This window comes from Arvicanthis niloticus, chromosome 7 (genome assembly GCF_011762505.2).
Source record: "Arvicanthis niloticus isolate mArvNil1 chromosome 7, mArvNil1.pat.X, whole genome shotgun sequence".
NCBI classification, from domain to species: Eukaryota; Metazoa; Chordata; class Mammalia; order Rodentia; family Muridae; genus Arvicanthis; species Arvicanthis niloticus.
The window spans coordinates 59,155,258-59,160,132 of record NC_047664.1 but is presented as its reverse complement, the minus strand read 5'-3'; the positions used below and the strand labels follow the sequence as shown (position 1 = coordinate 59,160,132).

At 30.7% G+C, this 4,875-nt stretch overlaps 1 non-coding gene across 1 annotated transcript; it reads right to left on the bottom strand.

The window, feature by feature from the left end:
- Positions 1-304: 304 nt before the first annotated feature.
- On the bottom strand, positions 305-432 carry LOC117713232 (small nucleolar RNA SNORA17). Its single transcript, XR_004607406.1, has one exon. It is a non-coding gene; the product is annotated as a small nucleolar RNA SNORA17 (small nucleolar RNA).
- Between the last annotated feature and the right edge of the window lie 4,443 nt (positions 433-4,875).

The window sequence follows — 4,875 nt, the reverse complement described above, 5'->3', positions numbered from 1 at the left end:
GGGTCACCTCAGGCATGGTCTCTACCCCAACACCCCAGGCCTGAATGGCATGGGAATGCTGTTAATCTCAGGCTAACTCCCTTTCCTGGCCCTATGGCACTGCCCTGGAGGTTGTCTTGGGCTCACTTCATTCATGGTCTGCCTGTGTGATCCTATGTAGGGATTTTCAGTGTCAGGTTTACTCCTGGTGTGCTATGAGGTCCCAGGATGTGATTATCTCATCTCTGACTCCTCTCTACTCTGAGAGCGCATTCAGACCTACACAGCAGTGGACTGATCTTCTCAGGCTCACTTTTTGGAGGGTAGTCTTAGGCTACATCATTCAGATGTTCATAGATACTACCCTGAGCATAGATATAACCTCTAGGTTCTCTGACACCTACTGATGGCCATGGAACACAGCAGCCACATTTTGAGGCTTCTAGGGACAGTAGGAGGAAATACTTTTAATTGACTATTTTTATCTTTTAATCATAGGCCTGGGTTGGCTACTTGACAAAATTTAGAATTACTTGAAAATAAGCATCTGGACAATCAAAGGGTTAATTATAAAAATATTCAATGAAATACATTCAAATTAAATTAATACAAATAAATAAAAATAAGTAAATGAAACAAATCAATCAAAAAACATACAAAAGGGAATCCCAGAAACAAATGAGAAATATTGAAAAAAAAAATCAAATTGCAGTTTTTAAATAAATGGACAAGAAAATAACATCAAGAACTCAGTGGAAAGCTGCAAAAATGAAATAGTTTCATAAAAAGGCAGAGTTTGGGGTCTTAAAGACTAGTTAGTTTAATTAGAATATTCAGAGAACAAAAAAAGAACAGAACACCTAAAACTTTTCAGAGAAGCACTGAGGTACGTAAAAAGTAAGGCCCATCACTATAACAGATTTTTCAATAGAAACTCTTCAGAGCCAAAGAGGTCATTGAGTGAAGTATTTTAAGCTCTTAAAGATGAGAGCTAACATCACAGTTTAATAAGATCATTATATTTCTAGATCATCAAAGCTATCATTAATAATTGAAAGAATAAGGAAGAGACTTCAAATGAATACCAACTAAAGACTCTGTGATCACCAAGTGAAAAATATAATACATTCTTGAAGAGTCTCTACTAACAAAATAGAAAGGGACAAACATCCATGAGACAATCTGTTTAATTAAAATATGTCAAGTTTCTCTTTCATACAGTGGTTTGAAAATCTGCACATTACTTCCAGAGTGTAATTTTTTTTGTTAAAGTTTTATTATCTTCTATATTAAGCTATATTCTATTAATTTTTTTCTTCATTAAAATTCTACTTATCTACAAACATTTTTCTGGCATTATATATTGATACAGTTATTTAAATAACAATTTACCATAAAGATATTAGAAATAAAGGTTAGAAATTTCAGATATACAAATTATTTCTTGCAATAAACAAACTAAAATAGAAAATGACAACAGGAGTCACATGAACATTTTAAAACTCTTAAAATAAAAAAATATACTGAACATTATTTTTTTTAAATAGATTAAATTTGCCTTACCCTATGTCAAGGGTTTTTCATGGAGGATTTACTGAAGGAAAAACCAGATGACAATTTGAGGTACACCATCTAGGAAGAGTTATGGTACCATCTGAACAAAGGGAAAAGGGTTGAAAGCACACAAAATACTGGTATTTCTCTGTCTCTTTACTAATCCATTCTGTTCCCACAACCACAGCTACAGGATGCTCCTGAGGCTCTCTCTGGCTTTGCCACTGTGCTGTCCTTTCTGACCTCAAGACTATAAGCAGAAAAACATTTTATCCCTTAAATTGCTTATCAGGAATTTGGTCAATATGAGAAGAACTCATGAAAGAAAAGTGACATATACGTCTATATTTTTGGAAAAATAATCATGCCAAGAATATTCATAACAAGGAGAGTGAATAGAGTAGAAACTTACTTTTCATTTACTTCATAGAAAAATACTGTTTTGTATGTATGAAACAATACACATGTAAATATATATAGTTTTGAGACAATATCCCAAATTAAGAAATAAATAGCAGAAATCAGGAGATCAATTGATTCTTAGCTAGATTTAATTTGACGATGAATTTACTAAGACAATAAATACAGAAAATCATTCTTACATTCACATAAGGAGAGACAAATGAAGAGGAATAGACATAATTATTAAGTTAAAATGATACTTTTGAATGATATAGAAGAATGAAAATGATATTAAATTGTTTGACAAGGCTAGAAAGTTTATTTTCAGTTATTATTTTTTTGTAACAAAATAATTATAAATATTTGAATTTTCTCTGTGCTACTATCAGCTTTGTTCTTTATTTTTCCTTTAAAATTTTATTTTAAGGAAGATCAGTACAAATTCCTGCTTGTAGGATTTAGCTCGGTGCCATTTAAGTAGAGCTCAAAACTTTTAATTGCTACACTCAAATTTTGGAGGCCACATTAATGTCAGCTTAATGAGAAGCAGGACTGACAGTCCTCTTAACTAAACAAGGACATGCGATCCATCCAGGGGACGTGACAGATGAGTGGTTAGCAAATGTTCAACCAGTCAGGATATTTTAGCACATGAAACCTTATTGTCTGGCTAATTATGGGATAGCTCAAAGTAAGGGTTTGTGCTGATAATCAGGAAAGAGAGTCAGTGGAAAGCTAATTGTAGGGTCAGGATTGAACATTTGGAGGTGCTTGCTGAGTCCCCATTTATTAACACAGAAAGGATAACAGTAAGAAAGCATCAATCTTGGTACTTAGCAGATAAATTACATCCTTGAGTTTACAAAAGGAAGAACATTGTGTGTCTATGCACAGAATACTTTCTTGTTTATTATTTCAATTAAAAATTTACTTCAGTTTTGCACTTTGAATTAGCAGATAGCATGACATAGGAATACACGTATTTTAATTTATCTATTTAATAAAAACAATTGTCCAATTTTAGGACTTTTTTTTAAAAAATGAGTTGAAATGTATTTGGAAAGATCTATCTTAGTTTTTTTTTTTTTTTTTTTACCATGAATACCAATAATATTTGATAACATAATTCTCTCAACCTTATTTACAACATATTGATGTTGTAAATATTGGGTATGAATGCAAACCACATCAACATAACATGATTTTTGACCCATAAGTAAGTCGATATTAAACAAAATTATACCACAGTCCACACTTAGTTTGCCAACTGAAGTTGTAATATACAAATGAAGTTCCTTGAAAAGTATAAAAACAGAGAAAGCAATACTATAATTGCTACTCATAGACCAACCGAAAGCAAGGGAGCTAAGAATATTTTATGGAAACAGAGGAAAGAAGAAATGGGTGTATGAGATTTGAGAACAGTTTCATATATATACACATACATAAATATATACATACACATATATACATACATATATATTATGTGCTGATAATCAGAAAAGAGAGTCAGTGGAAAGCTAATTGTAGGGTCAGGATTGAACATTTGGAGGTGCTTGTTGCGTCCCAATTTATTAACACAGAAAGGATAACAATAAGAAAGCACATGCACACATACACATACGATCATGGGGGAATTGCCATTACATGGATTGCTGTTGCCCAATATAATGTACTAGATATGCCTAGAAAATTAACTGGATATAAATGGAGTCTTATTAGAACATATTTTCTAATGAATAGTATCCTAAAGTAAGATACTTTCCTACTTTAGATATGCATGAATTCTTTCCAACTGAAAAAATAACTCCAGAAATTTTTTTATGAGCATATAAATTTATATTTTATTGAGGTCAAATGTTTCACAGTAAACCCAAAGGTTTTTATTTTTGAATGACTGATTTTTTTTGATCCCTCTGATTCTTCAAGTGGATTCAGAGAATGAAGTATTGAAGACATTAATTATGGTTAATGGACTATATCATTATTCTACTTTATATCATCCCTGCCCCATTCAAAGTATACTTTGTCACTTATTATATATATATAAACATATATGACCACATATTTTTATTTTATTTATAGTGAAAACAAATATTTAAAAACTTTTATAAATAATAGAAGAACACTGGTATACTGTAATACAATAGAATAAGCATAATTAGTATAATACATATATCATAAGAAGAGAGGGATATGCATATATGTTTCCTAAATAAGAGTTAAATTTTTAAGTTGAAATGTAAGTTTAGTGTGAGAATTGGTCATAGTCCACTGTACACATGATAAAAACATTTTATACCTAAAATATAGAAAAAAAATTGTTAATGAAATAGAAAGTTAATGAAGATTATAAATAACAAGAAGATTTATATACAACCACCAGACTCTAAATTCCATCATTTGTCATTGCAGGCAAGATTACAAAACTACAGAATAGATAATATCTATTACTTGACACTTTTTACAGAATAAAATGTATTGCTGAAAAGTGAAGCATTAAACACTATACTTTCAGGGAACAGGTCCTCCTCCACAAAATTTTCCATCTGAAAAAATATTTATTACTACCTCCAGTCAAATATTTTTGACATAAATATACAGAAATTGATCATTATTTCTGTTTTAAGAATAGAAATGCCAGAGAAGAATACATGCTTAAAATTGAAAAATGACATGTAAAATCTAGCTTATTTAGACCCATAATCTAGCCTTCCTACTTTAAAAATATATGCATTTGTATTAATTGTATATAATATATTACTAATATTCAAATATCCAATCTCATATTCCATTGAGCTCCTGTACTATATATAAAATATGTTGCTTATTTTTCTATCTTCAATTTTATTCCATTCATTGACTTGTTTGTACATATACCAATACATACATTTATTTTATCACTATTGCTCTGTAGTACAGATTGAGGTCAAGGATGGT